This window comes from Salmo salar, chromosome ssa01 (genome assembly GCF_905237065.1).
Source record: "Salmo salar chromosome ssa01, Ssal_v3.1, whole genome shotgun sequence".
NCBI classification, from domain to species: Eukaryota; Metazoa; Chordata; class Actinopteri; order Salmoniformes; family Salmonidae; genus Salmo; species Salmo salar.
In genome coordinates this window covers 41,990,784-42,017,758 of record NC_059442.1, presented here as the reverse complement: position 1 = coordinate 42,017,758, position 26,975 = coordinate 41,990,784, and positions in this window count along the sequence as shown.

Genomic DNA, 26,975 nt, shown 5'->3' with positions numbered 1-26,975 from the left:
GTACAGAGTCAATGTGTCAATGTGCGGGGGGCACCAGTGTCGAGGTAATTATGTACATGTAGGTAGAGTTATTACAGTGGCTATGCATAGATAATAACAGAGTAGCAGCAGTGTGGGGGGGGGGCAATGCAAATAGTCTGGGTAGCCATTTGATTAGCTGTTCAGGGGCCTCATTTATAAAAATGTTCTTGAATTTAGTCGTAAGATCATTTCCGACGGTGTGCTTACGTTCGATTCATAAAAGATACTGAGCATAAAAAACCTTGCTTACGCAGGTTCTAAGAAGCCCATTTGTAACTTACGCACCTGTGATCTATAAATCTCAAATTAACTTAAAATTGACAGCACCTGAACGTGCCTTACAATCAGCGATTGGCAATTCATTCCTCATTCCTCACACCTTTATTTGATAATTCCTAACAAATTGTTCATAAAGCTAATGCAAAGTTGACCACAGGCTTGGACGCATATGCGTCCCAAACTGCAATACCCATACATAACCAGCAGGAAAATCAATTACGTCAAGTCTAGACTTTGCGTAGAGATAAGATCATTTCCACGTCAAAGTAAGGTTTTATAAATAACTACTTATATGTGGTTTTCTGCGTAAGTCATACTTAAGATCAAAATTGATCGTAAGTCTGTTTTATAAATGAGGCCCCAGGAGTCTTATGGCTTAGGGGTAGAAGTTGTTTAGAAGTCTCTTGAACCCAGACTTGGCACCCTGGTACCTCTTGCCGTGAGGTGGCAGAGAGAACAGTCTATGACTAGATGGCTGTAGTCTTTGACAATTTTTAGGGCCTTCCTCTGACACCGCCTGGTATAGATGTCCTGGATGGCAGGAAGCTTGGCCCTGGTGATGTACTGGGCTGTACACACTACCCTCTGTAGTGCCTTGTGGTCAGAGGCCGAGCAGTTGCCATATCAGGCAGTGATGCAACCTGTCACGTTACTCTCGATGGTGTAGCTGTAAAACATTTTTGAGGATCTGAGGACCCATGCCAAATCTTTTCAGTCTCCTGAGAGGGAATAGGTTTTGTCGTGCCCTCTTCACGACTGTCTTGGTGTGCTTGGACCATGTTAGTTTGTTGGTGATGTGGACACCAAGGAACTTGAAGCTCTCAACCTGCTCCACTACAGCCCCGTCGATGAGAATGGGGGCATGCTCGGTCCTCCTTTTCCTGTAGTCCACAATCATCTCCTTTGTCTTGATCATGTTGAGGGAGAGGTTTTTGTTCTTGCACCACATGGTCAGGTTTCTGACCTCCTCCCTATAGGCTGTCTCATCGTTGTCGGTGATCAGGCCTACCACTGTTGTGTCATCAGCAACGATGGTCTTAATGATGGTGTTGGAGTCGTGCCTGGCCATGCAGTCATGAGTGAACAGGGAGTACAGGAGTGGACTGAGCACACCCCTGAGGGGTCCCCGTGTTGAGGATCAGCGTGGTGGATGTATTGTTACCTACCCTTACCACCTGGAAGTCCAGGATCCAGTTGCAGACGGAGGTGTTTAGTCCCAGGGTCCTAAGCTTAGTGATGAGCTTTGAGGGCACTATAGTGGTGAACGCTGAGCTGTAGTTAATGAATAGCATTCTCACATAGGTGTTCCTTTTGTCCAGGTGGGAAAGGGCAGTGTGGAGTGCAATAGAGATTGCATCATCTGTGGATCTGTTGGTGCGGTATGCAAATTGGAGTGGGTCTAGGATTTCTGGGATAATGGTGTTGATGTGACCCATGACCAGCCTTTCAAAGCATTTCATGGCTACAGATGTGAGTGCTATGGGTCAGTAGTCATTTAGGCAGGTTACCTTAGTGTTCTCGGCACAGGGACTATGGTGGTCTGCTTGAAACATGTTGGTATTACAGACAGGGGTGGGATGTTAAATGGATGTTCTTACTCTCTGTGTTCACTAAAGATCCCATGGCAGTTATCGTAAGAGTAGGGGTGTTAACCCTGGTGTCCTGGCTAAATTCCCAATCTGGCCCTCATACCAGCATAGCCACCTAATCATTCCCAGCTTCAAATTGGCTCATTCATCTTCTGCCCTGTTACTATTCCCCAGGTCGTTGCTGTAAATGAGTATGTGTTCTCAGTCAACTTACCTGGTAAAATAAGGGATACAAATAAATATAGAAGCAAAGTAGCAGTACATGGCTCGGTTCCAATCCCCAGTGAATTGTGTCTTTCAGGTTCTTTGTACAGTACACCAACACGCTAGGCATGAGACAAATGTTACAAAATCCTTAGGGGAGATTAAAGGGATTGTTCACTTTTTTGAAGTTCTAGCTAAAATAATGTTGATTTCCCTAGGCCTGTTGCCATTTCATCCAAATAGTTTAACACCCCAGGTAAATCGAAATAAAGATAAAACTTCAGAAAATGTGACTATCCTTTTAATATATCCATTGCAGGGTCTTTGGTATCGTCGTCTTGAGTCAGAAAGGGAGAGATAAATGATTAGGTCAACAGAGACAGGAGAGTCTAGAGGGCTGTCTATAAGAGAGAAAGAGCTCTGTCAGAGAGAAAAAGACTAGAAGTGGATCGATAGCCAGCTGACAGTTGGGAGGCAGTCCAAATCATCTGTGTCCTACGCACCATCCCCTCTATACCACTATATCACCCCTGTCTAGTACTGTATCACCACAGTAAACTGAATTAAAAACTCCCTGACTCTCAAATCAACCCCAAGGCTAGCCTCTACCCCCCAAAGCACTTGTGTCAATCTGAGAGGATTGGATAGGTGAAAGCAATATGGCACTAGCTTACATTTTGTTAGTCCCCACAAGGTATAATTATATTTCTAGGGGGTTTAGGGTAAAGGTTAAGGGTAGGGTTAGGTTTAGGGGTTAAGGAAATTAGGATTATGAATGGTACTGAATTGTGTGTCCCCACAAGGTTAGTCATACAAGAATGTGTGTGTGTTTGTGTGTGCGTGCGCCTTTGGCAAATAACATGAGTTCCAGTGTTACACCCCCAGCAGTAAACAGGATTCTGAGGGTTCCTGAAGGTTAGGAGGAAAGCCTGTTAGGACTCCTCTTCATGCTCCTCACACACACACCCAGCTGAGATCGGAACACACACACATAGCTCAGATAACACACACATAGCTCAGATACTGTATTAACATATCCCCCCTTTAACCCAGCAGAAATTCATCTGACTCTAATCTGCTAAACCCTTCCAGTTTGGTAATGGTTTCCTGATTATCACACATTACACACAGAAATGTAAATTGCTCTCAGCAAATCAAACAGCCCTCACAGGTGAGAGAAAAACATTAGTACTTCACACGCAAAATAATCACATGCGTGCACACTAATGAGAGACACACACACACACACACACACACACACACACACACACACACACACACACACACACACACACACACACACACACACACACACACACACACACACACACACACACACACACACACACACACACACACACACAATGAAATTTGAAGAGATGAAGGCACTAGGATTCAGCCATGACTAGTAACGTTAGCTAATCAGGGTGTGAGACTCAGACTGAGCCTGTGCATTTGCCAGGCATCCTACTTCTAAAACAACTTCAGTGAGAGAAAACATCCGGAAACCCTCACCTGCTTGAACTTTAGCCTGTTTTCACTCACACATGCTTGTCACTGAGAAACATGATGCGATACAAGGAGAAAACAACCCAGAAACTTAACAACATCTCCAGACCGGTCTTCAGCTTCTCTCCCACAGTGGATTACAGAAATACACACAGACACTGGCACAGGCACAGACACTAAACATTACATTAATAAATCATTTACCCTCATTTCATTAAAAGGTGCAACCAACCCAAGAGAGAGAAACCCAAGAGAGACATGATGATGAAAAGTGTAGGCAATACAGTAGCATCCTGTTTGTTTTTATCTCTTGAGAGGGAGAGGGGGGATGAAGACAACTCCAACCCCCTCCGGCCTGCTGGCTGTCTTCTCCTTGGATCTCCTCCCGCATGGCCTGCCTCATCTGCCCCAGTTCCCGCAGCAGGAGACCCTCTCTCTGCGTCAGCTCTCGGATCATTGAGGAGGCCTGGCAGCACTGCCCCATCACAGGCTACTGGGGGTACATTCCCTGGCATACGAAGCTGGTGGTGGCACGGACCTCGCTGTGGCCCCTGGAGACTTGGCCTGTAAGCACTGCAGATGATGGAGGTTGAAGTCTAGGACACAGCCAGATGATGGAGGTTGAAGTGTAGGACTCAGCCAAGATCTATAGCCTGAGAGCCACTCTCCTCTCAATCTCCTCCAACTCCTTAACGTCTGTAAGAGCACTCTGCACTTTTCTGGTCTGTGGGGAAAGAAGAAGAAGAAATTAGAAGAAATTAGACATTGACAAACAGTTCAGTAAAATGAATTGCTGGCTGTATATAACTCTGCCTCTTTCAGCTTATCATCTGAGAATGATTTATTACTAAAATGTTTTTATCTATTTAAAAATTACAACTAGGCTCCGGCGGCATTTCATTAACACTGATGACTCTCATGGGGAAGGAGTGTGTGTGTGCCTGTGTGGGTGTGTGTGCATGTGTGCGTGTGTGTGTCTGTGTGAGTGTACTTCCGGCATGAGTGCATTCGTGGCCGATAACGTGAGAATCTGGCTGATATTTTGATTTTGCACCAGATACTTCACACATTAGTATGTCATGCACAGAGCGAGCGAGAGAGAGATTAATCTAGCCTATATTATGAGTTGACCTAGATGTTTTGATACTGGGGTTGGTAATAACCCAGCTGTCTCAGCGTAATGATATAAATAAAAGTGGAAGCAACGCAAGTCTAAAGCCTAGAGAGAAGTAATAAGCAAATAGGCAATATAGCATAATGAAATGTAATGCTGCACACAAAAGCACCGACTTACGCATTCATAGTCCAAATGAAGGAGCTCAATTCATAAGCTGCTTCAATTGAGAAAATGATTCTAGAAATATATTTCCCAAAGAGAACCAGAGAGCGCGAGTGGAATAGGAGCACAGCTCGCCATCGGACACATTCCCAATTGTAGTGCATATTGCTAGTCATCCAGAATAGAGATGTTGGAACACTTTTTTATGTTTAAAATTACATGTGGATTCACAATGCAGATTGGTCCTGCGTATGACCGCTCAATCTCCCACCGTCATGGCTACCAAAGGGCGCTCAATTTACTGCTGTCCCCCACCCACTCAGCAACGATGGTAGTTAATATCGATTTTAGGTTCTCTGCTGTGTGCCTCTCCATTTTCTCAGTGGTCAGTAAATGGGACATCATGTCCCACTTCTCATCAATATGATGGCTTGTTACAGTGATGTATGGCAATGGGTTCATAAACGACCAACAATCTATTGTTAATGACACGTACAGTAAGGTGTTTGAGAGCTCGCGTTTTGTACTTGCTGAGCAATCATTGTAATATTTCCCCATCCGGGCCGTCACAGTTTTTCGACATGGAATCTTATAGTCAGTCTGGTTCTATGCCATCAGGGCATTGAAACTGACATCCTCTAACATTGACAATGGCTGCATATGAACTGCAATAATTTCTGTAATCAGTGCTGTGATTTTCTCACTCTGTCCCTTATCATACTTATTTCATGTAAAGAGCCTGTCTAATGCCTGTTGTTGGGGGCCTGCACTGCTGCCAGCAATGGTTTGGGTCTCACGGTTCCTCCCTTCAGCATTGCACCTGTACTGCACCATTGCACTGTAGCTCAATTCCACCTCGCCAAGTTTGCATTTCACCACCTTCTCATTTAACTCAAAGTATTGCCATACAGGACTTCACTGTTGTCGCTTCCCTGTCTCACTCTTTGTCATTTGTCAACTGATGACATGTAGAGCGCTGACGTGCTGTCACGACTTCCACCGAAGTCGGTCCCTCTCCTTGTTCGGGCGGCGTTCGGCGGTCGAAGTCACCGGCTTTTCTAGCCACCACAGATCCACTTTTCATTTTCCATTTGTTTTACACACCTGATTTCAATCCCACAATTACTGTTTCATTATTTAACCCTCAGTTCCCCCATGGGTTTTTGTGAGTGATTGTTTATTGTATTTTCGGTTTGTCATGGTGTGCGTGTATTTGTTACTTTGTATATTTGACATTTTGAGTAAAAGTACGTTGATTACTCATATCTGCTGTCCTGCACCTGACTCTCTACACCAGCCACACATAGGACCCTTTACACGTGCAGAGAGATGACACACAGGGCGCTTTATATCCGTAGCAAATCATTTGAAAGATGCATTTCCTACTTCTAACGTTACAGCATTGTTGCGTTAGGTATTTGTTTCATTTTGTCCTTTATTATTGTCCTTTTAGTAGTAGTTTTGTGATAACAGCACTGTGATTTGAATTGTGTACAACAACAAAGAAATGTTTTTTTCCCTTTTCATTTAAACGTTCACACCCCTAATCCATAACATTGAAGTTCCCTCTTTTTGTTCTGACATTTATTTTTCAAAGGTTTAAAAAACATCCTCTCCTCGCCTCATCTCTTTTAGTGCACTGATCTGAAAAATAACTGACCAGGTGAATGCCAACCTAAGGAATTTCTAACATATTGTTTTCACCTGTCAAGTCTTTTTCCATCAGTGCAGACAGGAGAGGAGGAGAGGATGGAATTTCAGACAATACACTGTAGATAAAGAGCCAACCAACTAAATGTTGATTCCCTTTTTGGTGCCCTCCTGCTGTGAGTTGGTGCCCTCCTGCTGTGTGAGAGTGTGTCTTACCGGTCTTGTGTGTGTGCCCCTCAGCCCTGTCGAGCCTTAGCATCAGGTCTCAAAAGTCCTCCCCTGTTCTTGTCATCGAGAGAACAGCACCTACTGACAACCTGGTGCATAGGTGACATGTCTTCCACAGTGTCCTTCTCACAAAAGTCTGAGAGCTTGGTCTCCACCACAGTGAGTGAGTGAGAGTGAGTGAGTGAGTGAGCGAGAGATGCTCAACATGAGCTCCTGATTTATTTCATATTTTTTTGGTTTTTAGAATGAGATAAACACTATAATCGAAAGAAAATTCCAGACAAGTGATGAACAATAACTCTATTCATTCAGAATAGAAAAAAAAGTAACTTTGCGCCTCAGGTGAAAAAGTTTTGACTCTAGCTAGCTAGCTAACTACACAACAAAAACCTAGCCAACAGACTAACAAGCTAGCCAGAAGAAATGAGCTAGAACAAACCTAGCAAGGGGAGTTAATACAACTACATCAAACGACCAAACTGAGTGAGTAAACCAAAAAGGAGCACAGACTAACTTTAAACATATCTTCAGTTTTTTGGTGTAAAGATTTGTCACTCTTTTTTAACTAAATTAGAGCTAGCTAGCAACAGCAGCAGACAAACAAACCGGTTGCTATGGCAACGGGGCAGCAGAACAGAGCAGCAGCAGCAGTAGTAGCAGAGCCCACAGGCACCATGTCCCCACTCCCCCTCAGTGCTGAATCCATTCTCTAACCTCCAGAGGCCAAAAATGACACAATGAGGAAAGCTTTGAAAAAGAAACTACTAAAGGGGAGGAAAGAAACCATTTCCGCAGACCTCTACAAAAACGGTGATGCGAGTAATCTCATCTTTCTCACTGACCAGCCAAATGCATGGCGCTCAGCAGTGCGCTCTCACTACCCATCCATAACGAAAGAGGGAATCTGTAATGGGTGGAAGCTGAAAATCAAAGAGACAGACAACACTGACAGCACCATGATAACAATCAACCTCTACAAGACTGGGAGTGTCATGGTGCACAGCAATCTTAGGCTGTTTGAAACAGACTTTCAGACCATTAAGGAGAGAGTGGAGAGAGAGAAGGATACCACCAGTGACATGCCCTCCCACAAGACAAACTCCACCAGCACCACCCTCACCCCTACTATCCCCACCCAAAAAGGCACATCCAGCACCTCTCTTCCCACCATAGTGGAGGACACGCCCCAGGAGAGAGCGACCCCCTCAGTGCAGTGTAGGCTCAGGCCCTCCTCACCACCATGGCTGCCATGAGGGATGAGTTCACCAGACTGCAACCAGACAACCACACCTTAGAGGAGCTCCTAACCAAGGTGCGGACAGAGCAGGACAGCAGTCTTGCAGCACAACTGAAAGAAGTTCAGCAAGAGAGAGACGGACTCAAGAGAGAGCTGGCTGATCTAACAAAGGAGGTGAGAGAGCTCCAAAAAGACAGGCAGAACAGTAATAATGATCTGACCTCGCTAAGAGAGGAGCTGCGGGAGAGAAAGAACAGAGGACAGGCTGCAGGAGAGAAAGAGAACAGAGGACAGGCTGCAGGAGAGAAAGAGAACAGAGGACAGGCTACAGGAGAGAAAGAGAACAGAGGACAGGCTGCAGGAGAGAAAGAGAACAGAGGACAGGCTACAGGAGAGAAAGGGAACAGAGGACAGGCTGCAGGAGAGAAAGAGAACAGAGGACAGGCTACAGGAGAGAAAGAGAACAGAGGACAGGCTGCAGGAGAGTTTTTTCAGGAGAAGAAACTTTTCCCTAGACGCAAAAGGAGAAAGGTGTGGTGCCCAACAACGCAGAGTGCCATGGAGCTGCTTGATTGGGCCCATCTTGGGTCGCCAAGCCGCATAATCATACACACCGGAAGCAACGTCCTGCGTGCTCAGCAGGAGAAGGTGGCGACTTCACTACGGGGAGTGATTGAGAAGGCCTCCGCAATCTTCCAGAACTCAAGAATCGTGGTGTCAACCCTTCTACAGAGGAAGGACTTCCAACCTGCCACAATCCAAAGAATAAACGCCAGCTTCTCCTGGGACTGTGCCCTGCGACCCAATGTACACCTGGCCCACCATCCCACCCTCGATCTGGACTGTCTCTATGACCATGTTCACCTGTACAGTGAGACAGTCCCCATCCTTGCCAAGACTCTCAAGGACGTCGCTTTGAACCGCAGCCCGACCTCTCCACCCAGGAACAGCAGAGCAATCTCCACCCCACCGAGATCACCAAGACAACACCCCGGACCAGCACCCTGGACCCCCCAGCCACGACCACAGCACCACCAACCTCGATGCCCACCACAGCCAGCACAGCACAGACCACCCCCGCCCAGCTTCAGACCCACCCAGACGAGGCCTCCCACCCCCCTGCCCTCCACCGCAGACCCACACTTGGAGGAGCCAAAGGAATCAGACAGGCAGAGACTCAGGGGGAATGCTAATATGGTATAAATCTGAACTAATTAATTCAAAAGAATTGATCAAAACAGGAGAATTCTTTATCTGGTTAAAAATCAACAAGGAGGCTATCTTGACAAATAAAAACGTCTTCCTGTCACGCCCTGGCCATAGAGAGGGTTTTGTTCTCTATTTTGGTTAGGCCAGGGTGTGACTAGGGTGGGCATTCTATGTGCCCTTTTCTATGTTTTGTGTATTTCTTTGTTGTGGCCGGGTATGGTTCTCAATCAGGGACAGCTGTCTCTCCTTGTCTCTGATTGGGAACCATACTTAGGTAGCCTTTTCCCACAGGGTTTTTGTGGGTAGTTAATTTCTGTTTAGTGTTTGCACCTTACGGAACTGTTTCAGTATTCTCTTTGTTATTTTTGTGTTAGTGTTCAGTTATTAAAATAAGCACGAACACTTACCACGCTGCGTTTTGGTCCGATGATTCATCTTCTTCAGACGACGAAGACTGTTACACTTCCTCTGTGCCACATTCATTCCCCCCTCAGAGTCACCCTACTTCAATGAAGAGAGTTTCTCTATTCTAGAGGGGGAAATTAGTCACTTTCAGGCCCAAGGCAACGTACTGGTCTGTGGAGACCTGAATGCTAGAACAGCAGAAGAACAAGACACTATTAACAGTCATGGGGATAAACACCTACCAGGAAGCAACAACCTTTCCCTCCCCACATACCCCCACAGAAACAACTATGACAAAGTGAAAAACAAAAATGGAGTACAGCTCGTGAAGCTCTGTCAAACACTGGGTCTGTACATAGTCAATGGTAGGCTGAGGGGGGACTCTTTTGGTAGGTACACCTACAGCTCATCTCTTGGCAGCAGCACTGTAGACTGCTTCCTCGCCCACCTAAACCCAGAGTCTCTCAGAGCCTTCACAGTCAGCCCACTAACACCTCTTTCAGACCACAGTAAAATCACAGAGTATCTGAGAAGAGCAGAACCCAACCATGAAGCATCACGGCCTAATAAATGACATGGTACTAAACAGGCCTATAGATGGAGTGCAAACAGTACAGACATCTGCCAAAAAACAATTAGTAGCCAAAAAATACAATCTCTCTTGGACAACTTTTTAGCCTTAACATTCGCTTTCAGCAATGAAGGTGTAAATTTGGCCGTTTGGAACATAAACTTTATATTTGACAAATTAGCCTCCTTGGCTAATCTAAAGAAGCATAAGAGCAAAACAAAAATAACAGATAATGAAAAATGGTTTGATAATGAATGCAAAAATCTAAGAAAGTCATTGAGAAATATATCTAATCAAAAACACAGAGAACCAGAGAACAAAAATATACGCCTTCAATATGGGGAAACACTGAAGCAATACAAACTAAGAACAAAAAAGGAACAGCACATTAGAAATCAGCTGGATGGAATTGAGGAATCCATAGAATCAAACCACTTCTGGGAGAATTGGAATAAATTAAACAAACCTTGTCAGGAGGAATTGGCTATCCAAAATGGGGATATGTGGAGAAATCACTTTGCAAAACTCTACAGCAATATAACAAAGAGCCAGAATAAAAAGATATACAAGAAAAATTACAAATCCTTGAATCAGCAGTCAAAGACTATCAGAATCCTGTGGATACCCCAATTACAGCAGAAAAATTATTGGAAAAACTATGCACTCTCCAATCCAAAAAAGCCTGTGGTGCTGATGGTATCTTAAATGAAATGATCAAATATACAGACCAAAAATTCTAATTGGCTATACTCAAACTCTTCAACATTATCCTCAATGCAGGTATTTTCCCCGATATTTGGAACCAGGGATTGATCACACCAATCTATAAAAATCGAGACAAATTTGACCCAAATAATTACAGAGGAATTTGCGTTAACAGCAACTTGGGGAAAATTCTCTGCAGTATTATAAATAGCAGACTACAACATTTCCTTGACGAACACAACGTCCTGAGCAGAAGCCAGATTGGATTTCATTATTGTACAACAGACCACATTTACACCCTCCACACTCTAATTGACAAAGAAGTAAACCAAAACAAAGGCAAAATCTACTCGTGTTTCAAGAAAGCATTTGATTCAATTTGTCACGAAGGTCTTTTTTATAAACTAATAGAAAGTGGTATTGGAGGGAAAACATATGATGTTATTAAATCAATGTACACTTAAAACAAATGTGTGGTTAAAATTGGCAACAAGCAACCAGACGTCTTCTCTCAGGGACGGGGAGTGAAACAGGGCTGCCCAATAAGTCTAACACTATTTAACATCTACATTAATGAATTGGCAAAAACATTAGAAGAATCGGCAGCACCTGGTATCACCCTACACAACACTGAAATCAAGTGTCTGCAGTACGCAGATGACCTGGCGCTCCTGTCTCCCACTAAGGAGGGTCTGCTGTACGCAGATGACCTGGTGCTGCTGTCTCCCACTAAAGAGGGGTTACAGCAGTACCTAGATCGTCTTCACAGGTTCTGTCAGACCTGGGCTCTGACCGTTAACCTAAAAAAAACTAATTTAATAATATTCCAAAAAAGGACCGGAAATCAGGATGACAAATATAAATTCTATTTGGACACAGTTCTATTAGAACACACCAAAAACAACACATATCTAGGACTAAATATCAGCAACACAGGTAGCTTTCACATGGCTGTGAATGAGCTGAGAGACAAAGCAAGAAGAGCATTCTATGCCATTAAAAGGAACATTAAAATCGAAATTCCAGTTAGAATCTGGCTCAAAGTTTTCCAATCAGTTATAGAACCAATTGCTCTATATGGCAGCGAAGTATGGGGTCCAATCTCGAACAATGAATTTACCAAATGGGACAAACATCCAATCGAAATACTGCATACAGAGTTTTGCAAGACTGTATTGCAAGGGCAAAGAAAAACTCCAAATAACGCATGTAGAGCAGAATTGGACCAATACCCCCTCCTCATTCGAATAGAAAAAGAGCCATCAAATTGTACAACCATCTAAAAACAAGTGACCCCAAAACATTCCATCACACAGCTCTACAATGTCAAGAGATGAAACAAGAGAAGAGTCCCCTCAGCCAGCTGGTTCTGAGGCTCAGTTCACTAATCCAAACCAACCCCATACAGCCTCAGGACAGCACTCAGAAAATCTGGCCCAACCAAATCATCACAAAACAAAAATAAAAATATATCACCTACTAGAAAGACACCACATAAAATCAAAGTAAACTTCAATGCTATTTGGCTCTAAACAAACAGTACATGGTGGCAGACTATCTGACCATTGTGACTGATAGAAAACTGAGGAAAACACTGACTAGGACAGGCTGTGCTCACTCTGCTCCAGGGGAGAGGTAGAGACTGTCAAGAACCACTCTAAATAGCAGGAGGGGTGAAGTCAGGCGCAGGAGACCAAGGTACGTGAAACACACGTTTAATGAATAAGTCCACAATAGCCAAAACAAGGCAGGGTAACAAAACTCTAAACAACAGAGAAAAGAATCCTGGACGCAACCCAGCAACCCTAATGCCCAAAATGACAGAGGCAGGGGAAAACACAAATCCCCAACCTACTAAAAGGATGACACGAAAATAATCCCGCACAAACCCCAACTAAAACAGACAGACTAAATACCCCATTAATGACCTAACACAAAACAGGTGCTAACCTAAACAGACATCACCAACTGACACAGAAACAGAGATCGGTGGCAGCTAGTAGGCCGGCGACAACGACCGCCGAGCGCCGCCCGACCGGGGAGAGGCGCCACCTTCTGTGGACGTTGTGACAGAGACAGAGCTGCATTTCCTATTACACTGTGACAAATACTCAGACCTAAGAGAACATTTCTGTCCCAAAATTATAATTCAATACAAAGAATTTGAAACTATAAAAGATTAAGAAAAAATCTAATATTTATTGGGTGAAAATCCAAAATGTGTCCTCCTGCCACAACCTTTGGGACAGCCAGTGAAAAGTGCAATAAATATATATATATATATATTTTTTTCTATATGTATACTTTGACAATGTAAGTAATAATGAACTTGCCATGTCAATGAAGTCAATTGAATTGATTTGAGAGAGAGAGAGAGAGGGCAGAGAGGGCAGAGAGGGCGAGAGAGGGCAGAGAGGGCGAGAGAGAGGGCGAGAGAGGGCGAGAGAGAGGGGCGAGAGAGAGGGCGAGAGAGAGGGCGAGAGAGAGAGGGCGAGAGAGAGAGAGAGGGCGAGAGAGAGAGAGAGGGCGAGAGAGAGAGAGAGGGCGAGAGAGAGAGAGAGAGAGAGAGAGGGCGAGAGAGAGAGAGAGAGAAGAAGGCAGAGAGAAGGCAGAGAGAGAGAATGCAGAGAGAGAAATGCAATAAATATATATATATATATATATACTTCGACAATTTAAGTAATAATGAACTTGCCATGTCAATAAAGTCAATTGAATGAGAGAGAGAGAGAGAGAGAGAGAGAGAGAGAGAGAGAGAGAGAGAGGTGCAATAAATATATATATATTTTCTATATGTATACTTTGACAATGTAAGTAATAAATAACTTGCTTTGTCAATTGAATTGAATTGAGAGAGAGAGAGAGAGAGAGAGAGAGAAAAAACATCTGTCAGATAATAACTGCTCATAATGCATGATCCTGGGAAGGAGGAAAATTCATATTCATTTCAAACCTTAATAAATCCCCCTAGAGTCGATTGACGCACCGACACGTCCAAGTTACAAACAAATCCCCATCAAAATCCTTAGAGATAGCAGTTTTTTGCATTGGATGCGTCTCAATCCACCGCACCCGCCAGTGTCGCACTTCTGCATCTGTAGTGAAAGGTGGCAGAGCTAGAGCTGTGTTTGTCAGACCGTGAGACATTCCAAAAATTGGTTGGTGTTCTCCGTTTTGCACTACGACCCCCACAAGTGTCATGGGACTCGTCTGAAGGTAACCAGTGCGGGTTTAAAAGAAACAACTGGAGGTTTTGAGGTAGTTTTGTGCCTACCTAAAAAAGAGGCATTGAATATGTGTAAAAAAAAAAAAACATGTATTTGCTGAGTTTTTTTTTTACATCTCCTAGATTTAGGACAGAAACTGTCCTTTTTTCCATTTATGAATGTATTATTCAATGTGTTTCTATGGGCTTTAGTAGTGAAGGACAAAATCTATATTTTATACAAAAAAGTTTTTATATATATTTTGGGATATCTAAAGCCCCCCCCCTTGTTCATTTCAAACCTTAAGAGTTTCATTATTAAATGAACTTGGATTTAATCGACAGATGATTAAACAAACCTACTGTAGTCCTGTTTTATCTCAATAGATGCCATGTTTCATTAAATAAAAACAAAACCCTTGATTTTCTCTGAGCTCCTCTCTTGTCTCTCTCTCTCTCTCTGCTGCCTGCAATCAGGAGCTTTTGTCAGGATTAGTCTTCCTGTGTAATTGCAGCTCTCATCCAATATTGATCCATGTGGGTCTAGTGCTAATCAACAGCCCAGCAGCCTTCCTGCTAGGAGGGAGGTCAGGCAGACCCAGGCAGAGCCCATGTCTCTGTCCAAAATGGCTCCCTGTTGCAAATATTCAGACCCCTTGACCTTTTCCACATTTTGTAACGTTACGGTCGTAATCTAAAATTGATTACATTAATTGTTTTCGTCATCAATCTACACACAATACCCCATAATGACAAAGTGAAAACAGGTTTTTAGAAATGTTTGCTAAATTATTACAAATAAAAACCAGAAATACCTTATTTACATAAGTATTCAGACCCTTTGTTATAAGACTCGAAATGTGTATATTTCCATTGATCATCCTTGAGATGTTTCTACAACTTGATTGGAGTCCACCTGTGGTAAATTCAATTGATTGGACATGATTTGGAAAGGCACACACCTGTCTATATAAGATCCCACACTTGACAATGCAAGACAGGATTATGTCGAGGCACAGATCTGGGGAATGTTACCAAAACATTTCTGCAGCATTAAATGTCCCCAAGAACACAGTGGCATCCATAATTCTTAAAAGGAAGACGGTTGGAACCACAAAGACTTTTCCTAGACCTGGCCGCCTGGCCAAACTGAGCAATCAGGGGAGAAGGGCCTTTGTCAGGGTGGTGAGCAAGAACCCAACGGTCACTCTGACAGAGCTCCAGAGTTCCTCTGTGGTGATAGGAGAACCTTCCAGAAGGACAACCATCTCTGGAGCACTCCACCAATCAGGCCTTTATGGTAGAGTGGCCAGACGGAAGCCACTCCTCAGTAAAAGGCACATGACAGTCCACTTGGAGTTTGCCAAGGACTCTCAGACCATGAAAATGGAGATGGAATGGAATAATAGTGAGATGGAATAATAGTAAATTTGCACATGCAACAACATATCAACTCTCTGGCTTCATTCATAGGCTACATTAGACCAGTCATCACAACGCCAGCAGCCTAACATATTTACTCTCCCAATAGAAACATATCATTGACCTAGTGCTAAGGCCTCCATACATTCTGTAAATACTAGACTTCTTCTAGGTTTAACTCTCTCCTCCTATAGGTCTCCAGTAGAGCTTGAAATTAGGAAATTCTAAAACGGATAGTTAATTCACATTTGATCTGCACCAAATCTTAAAAGTTATTCCCGAATATGTTAAAAAAGTAAAAACTATTTTAAAACGATAAGGCAGTGAACGGCAAGACTTGCGAGTTCACAATTGAGGCATATTACATTTCTCACCAAAGGCACCAGAGTTCTATTTTGTCATTTGAAAATGAACGGCTTTGAGGTGGATTAAAGTACTAGTTTAAATTACTTTCACATTACATTAATAGACTGCTATTTAGATGAAAGACATCAATAATCAAAACCCCCAGGAGTCCAACTGTGAGTTTCAAACATTCAAATGCCATGACATGAAGCTGTTTCTGTTTTACTTTGGTGGAAACCCTCAAAAGACCTCTGATAAGTGTATTAGTAATGAAACTGCAGTTCATTTTGAACTGTCCCAATCCTGAAATCCACAGGCCTCATCTCAGTGCTATGAATGCAAAAAGGGCAGAGTGGAGTGACTTGCCAAAAAAACATCTCTCAATGAAGGCTTCATAACTTCATTTCAATCTCAATCACAGTCAGACAGACTTCTGTCAGAGATTGTGGAGGTAGTTAAGGAGTGGGACAAAGAGGACACAGGTAGATTCAGACTCAAACTTTATAAAGGTACTACCTGGAAAGAGCTGATTAGAGGGAGGTTATTAGTTGCAGTCAAACACAATTTGTAACGAACTACCTCTATGTTGGTTTTCCTTTACAATTTATTTCCATGCAAAACCTAGTTAATTACACTGTGCAGAGTAGACAGAACATCTTGAAGGACTATGGTTGAAAGGAGCGATAAGGAACTGAGGCGAAAGGAAGGAAACCCGGACCATCCAGCACTAGAAGAGTGGCTCCTGCTTCTTCCACACCAGGTAGGCCTCAAATAGGTGTCTGAGAGTCTGCAACACATATAGATAAGAGACATTCCTTTAAAGGGACATTTCACCCTGGCTCTGCCACGGCATATAGTAATTACTATATTAACATTACATTTTTGTCATAAACATCACCGTTATCCAAACCACAAGCTAGAACGAGCGCATTTTCATTTCACTGGTAGAATTGGGCCGTTCGACTTCCTGTGTATTCGTCTACTTATAGTGGACCACAAAGTCTGGCATTTGTAGAGAATGCAGATACCTCCCTGCTAGGTAGAGGGGGCGTGCCAACAAACTTGGTTGATGGCATTGTTTACTTTGAACGGCCAATACACATGAATCTCAGAACTTATCTAGGCAAGTTTTTTTATGTTTGTTTTTTTACTAAAGTTTTTCATCATGCCCATGTGGTGTTCTGTGTCTGACTATGCTAATTACAAACAAGCGTGAAAATGAGTTATCTTTCGTAGTTCTACTTACCAGAGATTTACCCAAATGCTGACAGTGGCTTGCAGTTATCAATAATGATGCTTATGGTGAATCAAAGATCAGAGGGGTTTTCAGGCTGAACGGACTGAGAAGTGATGCAATACCATTCTTTTTTTCCTTCACAACAAAACTGAAGATTCTCAATTAGAGGTAATGTAATGTTAGCTAGCTTGCTAGCCTAGCTGGACTAGATAAATTAGCTATCTAGCTAACATTACAGTCCCTTAGAGTGCCAAGAGTGTGCAAAGCTATCATCATTGTTTAACACTTTTTTGGTTACTACATGAGTCCATATGTGTTATTTCATAGTATTGATGTCGTCACTATTATTCTACAATGTAGAAAATAGTCAAAATAAAGAAAAACCATTGAATGAGTAGGTGTGCCCAAACTTTTGACTGGTGCTGTGCAAACATACACTACCATTCAAAAGTTTGGGGCCACTGAGAAATGTCCTTGCTTTTGAAAGACAATAAAATACATTGTTAATGTTGTAAATGAGTATTGGGATGCTGGCTTTCTAGGCAGAGTTGCAAAGAAAAAGCAATATCTCAGACTGGCCAATAAAAAGAAAAGATTAAGATGGGCAAAAGAGCACAGACACTGGACAGAGGAACTCTGCCTAGAATGCCAACATCCCTGAGTCGCCTCTTCGTTGTTGATGTTGAGACTGGTGTTTTGCGGGTACTATTTAATGAAGCTGCCAGTTGAGGACTTGTGAGGCGTCTGTTTCTCAAACTAGACACTCTAATCTACTTGTCCTCTTGCTCAGTTGTGCACCGGGGACTGCCACTCCTCTTTCTATTCTAGTTAGAGACAGTTTGCGCTGTTCTGTGAAAGGAGTAGTACACAGCATTGTACGAGATCTTCAGTTTCTTGGTAATTTCTCGCATGGAATAGCCTTCATTTCTCAGAACAAGAATAGACTGAAAAGTTTCAGAAGAAAATACTTTGTTTCTGGCCATTTTGAGCCTGTAATCGAACCCACAAATGCTGATGCTCCACATACTGAACTAGTCTTAAGAAGGCCCGTTATATTTCTTCTTCAATCAGCACAACAGTTTTCAGCTGTGCTAACATAATTGCAAAAGGGTTTTCTAATGATCAATTAGCCTTTTAAAATGAGAAACTTGATTTAGCTAACACAACGTGCCATTGGAACACAGGAGTGATGGTTGCTGATATTGGGCCTCTGTCGGCCTATGTAGATATTCCATAAAAAATCTGCCGTTTCCAGCTACAATAGTCATTTACAACATTAACAATGTCTACACTGTATTTCTGATCAGTTTGGTGTTATTTTAGTGGACAAAAAATTAGCTTTTCTTTAAAAAACAAGGACATTTCTAAGTAACCCAAACTTTTGAACGGTAGTGTACATACACATACATACATAAACTCAGCAAAAAAAGAAACGTCCCTCTTTCAGGACCCTGTCTTTCAAAGATAATTCGTAAAATCCAAATGTCCGTACTGTGAGATGCCTAAGACAGTGCCACAGGGAGACAGGACGGACAGCTGATCGTCCTCATAGTGGCAGACCACGTGTAACAACACCTGCACATGATCGGTACATCTGAACATCACACCTGCGGGACAGGTACAGGATGGCAACAACAACTGCCTGAGTTACACCAGGAACGCACAATCCCTCCATCAGTGCTCAGACTGTCCGTAATAGGATGAGAGAGGCTGGACTGAGGGCTTGTAGGCCTGTTGTAAGGCAGGTCCTCACCAGACATCACCGGCAACAACGTCGCCTATTGGCACAAATCCACCGTCACTGGACCAGACAGGACTGGCAAAAAGTGCTCTTCACTGACGAGTCACAGTTTTGTCTCACCAGGGGTGATGGTCAGATTCGCGTTTATCGTCAAAGGAATGCGCGTTACACCGAGGCCTGTACTCTGGAGCGGGATCGATTTGGAGGTGGGGGGTCCGTCATGGTCTGGGGCGGTGTGTCACACCATCATCGGACTGAGCTTGTTGCCATTGCAGGCAATTACAACACCGTGCGTTACAGGGAAGACATCCTCCTCCCTCATGTGGTACCCTTCCTGCAGGCTCATCCTGACATGATCCTCCAGCATGACAATGCCTCTGCTCGTTCTGTGCGTGATTTCCTGCAAGACAGGAATGTCAGTGTTCTGCCATGGCCAGCGAAGAGCCCGGATCTCAATCCCATTGAGCGCGTCTGAGACCTGTTGGATTGGAGAGTGAGGGCTAGGGCCATTCCCCCAAGAAATGTCCGAGAACTTGCAGGTGCCTTGGTGGAAGAGTGGGGTAACAGCAAGAACTGTCAAATCTGGTGCAGTTCATGAGGAGGAGATGCACTGCAGTACTTAATGCAGCTGGTGGCTGCATTGACCCCCCCTTTGTTCAGGGACACATTATTGCATATCTGTTAGTCACATGTCTGTCTTGAACACAACCATGTAATCTAGGCCTATGAAAAGGGGTCATGGTTAGAATGGATCAAGTTTTTGTCAAATTCATGTCAAAAGTACAGTTTTTTGCATATTCGCCAACCCTAACCCTTTTCCTAACACTAACCCAATTCTCCTAACCTACTACGTTCATTTTCCTAAACTGTTTTATAAATTCTCCTAATCTGCTATGAAAAGTGAAATATGATGTGAATTTGTCAAAAGCTGGATCCCTTCTAGCCATGACCATGAAAAGGGGAGACACATTGTACAATATGACATCCATATAGCCTGGAGGACATTATTGTCCAAAACTTCAGTGGCACTGACTCAATGATAATTTGTTGAGAACTTTATTCATAAGAGGGAAAATGTATGGACACCACAGCATAGGACAAAGGCATCAATGGGATAGGACAACCTGCTGTGTTGACTTTTGGTTGTTCCAACAATAAATGTAATCTTTATATGACACTAAAACACCAGAATTAATTATAGGCATACAATCAGGGGTAAAGTGGCTGAGCAGCAGGATAAAAAAATAGTAGCAGCAACATATGGTGTGTGTGTTAGGAGAGAGTCATTTGAATAGAGGCACTACAGATAGTGCTGATGACTGGTCCATCCGAACCACGCATGAACAAGGGAATCTGTATTCGGAGAGCCTGTTTCTGTCCTGCCCTTGACTTTGGTGCAGGGCATGTGATGTCCTTAGCCTCTTCGTCGCAAAATTCCCTGATCTTCTCAAAAAGATAACTTTGTCTAGCTTTGTCCAGTCCAGGTGGTGCTTGTACTGTCACACCCTGATCAGTTTTATCTGTCCTCATTATTGTCTCCAGCCCCTCCAGGTGTCGCTTGTTTTCCCCAGTGTATTTATCCCTGTGTTTCCTGTCTCTCTGTGCCAGTTCGTCTTGTATGTTCCAAGTCAACCAGCGTTTTTTCCCGTACTCCTGCCTTTGCTATTCTCTTTTTCCTAGTCCTCCCGGTTTTGACCCTTTCCTGTTCTGGACTCTGTACCCGCCTGCCTGACCATTCTGCATGCCTTGACCATAAGCCTTTCTGCTATTGTGTACCTCCTGGACTCTGATCTGGTTTTGACCTTTTGCCTGTCCACAACCATTCTCTTGCCTACTCCTTTTGGATTATTAAACATTGTAAGACTCCAACCATCTGCCTCCTGTGCCTGCATCTGGCTTTCACCTTGTGTCATGATATCTATGGAAGGAAGGATGTCAGCATTGCGCAGCAGCTGAAACCTGGCCCTGATGAAGGCCAAACGCTCCTTGGTGACAACAGCACCAGGTTCCAGAGCATCGGAGCTGTAAAACAGGAAGGTGTTGACTGCAGGTCTTGGCTGGTGGGCTTGCAGTCAGCAACCATCTTTTGGTAGACAGACCTCTCACTCTGAACAAGCAGGGGATGCTGCTCTTGCTTCTTATGGGCTCCCGAGTGGCACAGTGGTCTAAGGCACTGCATCTCAGTGTTTGAGGCATCACTACAGACACGTTGGTTTGAATCCAGGCTGTATCACAACTGGCCATGATTGGGTGTCCCATAGGGTGGCGCACATTTGGCACAGCATCGTTTGGGTTTGGCTGGTGTAGGCCATCATTGTAAATAAGAATTTGTTCTTAACTGACTTACCTAGTTAAATATAAAAATGAATTATTCAGCTTGGCTGACTTAATTAACAGCTTTTGGCAGAAGACTTGATAGTTGTTCCTCTGGCACTGCCAGCACAGGTCTGTCCTGAGCTTAGTTCTTGAGATGTGGGGCAGCAATTTTCTCCACAGATTCCTGAAGGAAGACCGCCCGACTACACATACCTCTGGAAAATACAGAAATAATGTGAGATCAATAAAAGTAGTGCCAATCATGTTGGAGGTCAATTAAATAATCAAAACGTGTTTATGCTTTACATACCAAGTGTTGTCGTCGATTCCTTGCTGCTTTTGTCACATGGGATGGCAGCAGCTTTCTACCAAAGTGTTTGTCCTGGGTGGCGTCCTGGTAATACTATTGTATTATTCTCTGCGTAGTTGTTGATGAAGTTCACCACTTGCTCAAGTCTTCACGTTTCAGGTGTAACCTGTGCTTGCTTGGGCCAGCTCTCTTTTGATGGGAGGCATTAGACCATTCTCCCTGTATGACTGGTGGAGGAGAGTCAAGCGTGTTATACTGATGCTGAAAGACAAATTCCAGTTTCCAATATTTTAGCATTGTCACACAATAGATGCGAAATGACATTCTGAGATAACATCACTACACACAGTTCATACGCGTAATGTTAGCTAGAAAGCCAGCCATCTAACATCAGCTAGCTATCTAACAGCAAGCTTTAACGAGGAGTCTTTTGTTTAGACATGTAGGTAGCTAGCCAGCTAAACAATTAACCATAATCTCTATCCATAAAGTACTAGCAATACAAACCGATTGGCATAGCTAGCTAAAGTTAACGAAATAGGCTCAATGTTAGCTAGTTAGCTAGCTAACATTAGGCTATAACTAGCAATGTGAAATGGCATTCTAAGAAAACATCACTAACGTTACACACAGTTCATACACGTAATGTTAGCTAGCTAGCCAGCCATCTAACGTCAGCTAACATTAACTAGCTAATAGCAAGCTTTAACTTGGGGTCTTTTGTTTAGACATGTAGCTAGCTAGCCAGCTAAACAAAGACCCATGATCCCAATCCATATAGTACTAGCAATACAAACCGATTGTCATAGCTAGCTATATTTAACCAAATATGTTTAATGTTAGCTAGTTAGCTAGCTAACATTAGGCTCTAACTAGCAAAGGAAAATGTTTTTCTGAGAAAACATCACTAACTTTACACACAGTTCATACACGTAAGTTAATGTTAGCTAGCAAGCCAGCCATCTAACCGAAGCAAACGTTAGCTAGCTAACAGCAAGCTTTAACTTGGGGTCTTTGTTTATTTATTTTATTTATTTTTATTTCACCTTTATTTAACCAGGTAGGCAAGTTGAGAAAAGGTTCTCATTTACAATTGCGACCTGGCCAAGATAAAGCAAAGCAGTTTGACACATACAACAACACAGAGTTACACATGGAGTAAAACAAATATTCAGTCAATAATACAGTAGAAAAATAAGTCTATATACAATGTGAGCAAATGAGGTGAGATAAGGGAGGTAAAGGCAAAAAAAGGCCATGGTGGCGAAATACATACAATATAGCAAGTAAAACACTGGAATGGTAGGTTTGAAGTGGAAGAAAGTGCAAAGTAGAAATAGGAATAATGGGGTGCAAAGGAGCAAAATAAATAAATACATTAGGGGAAGAGGTAGTTGTTTGGGCTATATTATAGATGGGCTATGTACAGGTGCAGTAATCTGTGAGCTGCTCTGACAGCTGGTGCTTAAAGCTAGTGAGGGAGAAGTGTTTCCAGTTTCAGAGATTTTTGTAGTTTGTTCCAGTCATTGGCAGCAGAGAACTGGAAGGAGAGGCGGCCGAAGGAGGAATTGGCTTTGGGGGTGACCAGTGAGATATACCTGCTGGAGCGCGTGCTACAGGTGGGTGCTGCTATGGTGACCAGCGAGCTGAGATAAGGGGGGACTTTACCTAGCAGGGTCTTGTAGATGACCTGGAGCCAGTGGGTTTAGATGTGTAATGTTAACGTTAGCTAGCTAGCTAAAAAATGAACTATGATCCCAATCCATAGAGTACTAGCTAAAGTTAACCAAATAGGTTCAATGTTAGCTAGCAAACCAGCCATTGAACTTCAGCTAGCTAGCTAACAGCAAGCTTAAACTTGCAATGAAAACAACTTTCTGACAAAATTAGAAACGTATAATATCTGAAACTGTATCTAGACTCTTACCAGTATACATGGATGAAAGCTTCACGGTAGACTGCAACCCTTTTCATTAAATAAGACGTCATGTGTCATTTCCATTCAAGGAAGCAATGTTATTGAGAGCAGTAGCAACATATTTGCAGTTCTCCATGGCTAACGTTATATCTTTCGAAAAAACTACAGTAGAAAGGATTATCTACGCATAACGAGCAGCTTATTTTATAGACAGAAGATTCTACACCGCAGACCAATCTGAAACTCATCTCTCGGCATGTCCAGCCCACTAATTATCTCAGCCAATCATATTTTTCTTTGGCTAAACCAACTAGGCTCGTAATTTAACAACTTTATATGTATTTACAAATTGCATAAAAGTTTGTTATTAAGGCACATACACCTAGTTTCCTGAAACGGGTCACATATGGTGACAATGATGTAGGCAGTGTGTAGCGGTTAGCGGTTATGATATGAAGGTTTGGCTTGGAAAGTTTTTTTGGGCTGGTCACAGACAGCTGCTGTGTTGTGCACTGAAGTCCACAAGCGAAGGGAAAATCAAATCAAATCAAAATCAAATCAAATCAAATTTATTTATATAGCCCTTCGTACATCAGCTGATATCTCAAAGTGCTGTACAGAAACCCTGCCTAAAACCCCAAACAGCAAGCAATGCATGTGAAAGAAGCACGGTGGGTATGAAAAACTCCCTAGGAAAAACTCCCTAGAAAGGCCAAAAACCTAGGAAGAAACCTAGAGAGGAACCAGGCTATGAGGGGTGGCCAGTCCTCTTCTGGCTGTGCAGGGTGGATATTATAACAGAACATGGTCAAGATGTTAAAATGTTCATAAATGACCAGCATGGTCAAATAATAATAATCATAGTAGTTGTCGAGGGTGCAACAAGCACGTCCGGTGAACAGGTCAGGGTTCCATAGCCGCAGGCAGAACAGTTGAAACTGGAGCAGCAGCACGGCCAGGTAGACTGGGGACAGCAAGGAGTCATCATACCAGGTAGTCCTGAGGCATGGTCCTAGGGCTCAGGTCCTCCGAGAGAAAGATAGAAAGAGAGAAAGAGAGAATTAGAGAGAGCATATTTAAATTCACACAGGACACCGGATAAGACAAGAGAAATACTCCAGATCTAACAGACTGACCCTAGCCCCCCGACACATAAACTACTGCAGCATAAATACTGGAGGCTGAGACAGGAGGGATCAGAAGACACTGTGGCCCCATCCGATGATACCCCGGACAGGGCCAAACAGGCAGGATATAACCCCACCCACTTTGCCAAAGCACAGCCCCCACACCACTAGAGGGATGTCTCCAACCACCAACTTACCGTCCTAAGACAAGGCCGAGTATAGCCCACAACGATCTCCGCCATGGCACAACCCAAGGGGGGCGCCAACCCAGACAGGAAGACCACGTCAGTGACTCAACCCACTCAAGTGACGCACCCCTCCCATGGACGGCATGGAAGAACACCAGTAAGCCAGTGACTCAGCCCCTGTAAAAGGGTTAGAGGCAGAGAATCCCAGTGGAAAGAGGGGAACCGGCAAGGCAGAGACAGCAAGGGCGGTTCGTTGCTCCAGCCTTTCCGTTCACCTTCACACTCCTGGGCCAGACTATACTTAATCATAGGACCTACTGAAGAGATAAGTCTTCAGTAAAGACGTAAAGGTTGAGACTGAGTCTGCATCTCTCACATTGGTAGGCAGACCATTCCATAAAAATGGAGCTCTATAGGAGAAAGCCCTACCTCCAGCCGTTTGCTTAGAAATTCTAGGGACAATTAGGAGGCCTGCGTCTTGTGACCGTAGCGTACGTGTAGGTATGTACGGCAGGACCAAATCGGAAAGATAGGTAGGAGCAAGCCCATGTAATGCTTTGTAGGTTAGCAGTAAAACCTTGAAATCAGCCCTTGCCTTAACAGGAAGCCAGTGTAGGGAGGCTAGCACTGGAGTAATATGATAAATTTTTTTGGTTCTAGTCAGGATTCTAGCAGCCGTATTTAGCACTAACTGAAATTTGTTTAGTGCTTTATCCGGGTAGCCGGAAAGTAGAGCATTGCAGTAGTCCAGCCTAGAAGTAACAAAAGCATGGATTAATTTTTCTGCGTAATTTCTGGACAGAAAGTTTCTGATTTTTGCAATGTTACGTAGATGGAAAAAAGCTGTCCTTGAAACAGTCTTGATATGTTCTTCAAAAGAGAGATCAGGGTCCAGAGTAACGCCGAGGTCCTTCACAGTTTTATTTGAGACGACTGTACAACCATCCAGATTAATTGTCAGATTCAACAGAAGATCTCTTTGTTTCTTGGGACCTAGAACAAGCATCTCTGTGTTGTCCGAGTTTAAAAGTAGAAAGTTTGCAGCCATCCACTTCTTTATGTCTGAAACACAGGCTTCTAGCGAGGACAATTTTGGGGCTTCACCATGTTTCATTGAAATGTACAGCTGTGTGTCGTCCGCATAGCAGTGAAATGTAACATTATGTTTTCGAATGACATCCCCAAGAGGTAAAATATATAGTGAAAACAATAGTGGTCCTAAAACGGAACCTTGAGGAGCACCGAAATGTACAATTGATTTGTCGGAGGACAAACCATTCACAGAGACAAACTGATATCTTTCCGACAGATAAGATCTAAACCAGGCCAGAACTTGTCCATGTAGACCAATTTGGGTTTCCAATCTCTCCAAAAGAATGTGGTGATCGATGGTATCAAAAGCGGCACTAAGATCTAGGAGCACGAGGACAGATGCAGAGCCTCGGTCTGACGTCATTAAAAGGTCATTTACCACCTTCACAAGTGCAGTCTCAGTGCTATGATGGGGTCTAAAACCAGACTGAAGCGTTTCGTATACATTGTTTGTCTTCAGGAAGGCAGTGAGTTGCTGTGCAACAGCTTTTTCTAAAATTTTTGAGAGGAATGGAAGATTCGATATAGGCCGATAGTTTTTTATAATTTCTGGGTCAAGATTCGGCTTTTTCAAGAGAGGCTTTATTTCTGCCACTTTTAGTGAGCTTGGTACACATCCGGTGGATAGAGAGCCGTTTATTATGTTCAACATCGGAGGGCCAAGCACAGGAAGCAACTCTTTCAGTAGTTTAGTTGGAATAGGGTCCAGTATGCAGCTTGAGGGTTTGGAGCCATGATTATTTTCATCATTGTGTCAAGAGATATAGTACTAAAACACTTTAGTATCTCCCTTGATCCTAGGTCCTGGCAGAGTTGTGTAGACTCAGGACAATGGAGCTTTGGAGGAATACCCAGATTTAAAGAGGAGTCCATAATTTGCGTTCTAATGATCATGATCTTTTCCTCAAAGAAGTTCATAAATGTATTACTGCTGAAGTGAAAGCCATCCTCCATTTGCGAAGGCTGCTTTTTAGTTAGCTTTGCGACAGTATCAAAAAGAAATTTCGGATTGTTCTTATTTTCCTCAATTAAGTTGGATAAATAGGATGATCGAGCAGCAGTAAGGGCTCTTCGATACTGCACGGTACTGTCTTTCCAAGCTAGTCGGAAGACTTCCAGTTTGGTGTGGCGGCATTTCCGTTCCAGTTTTCTGGAAGCTTGCTTCAGAGCTCGTGTATTTTCTGTATA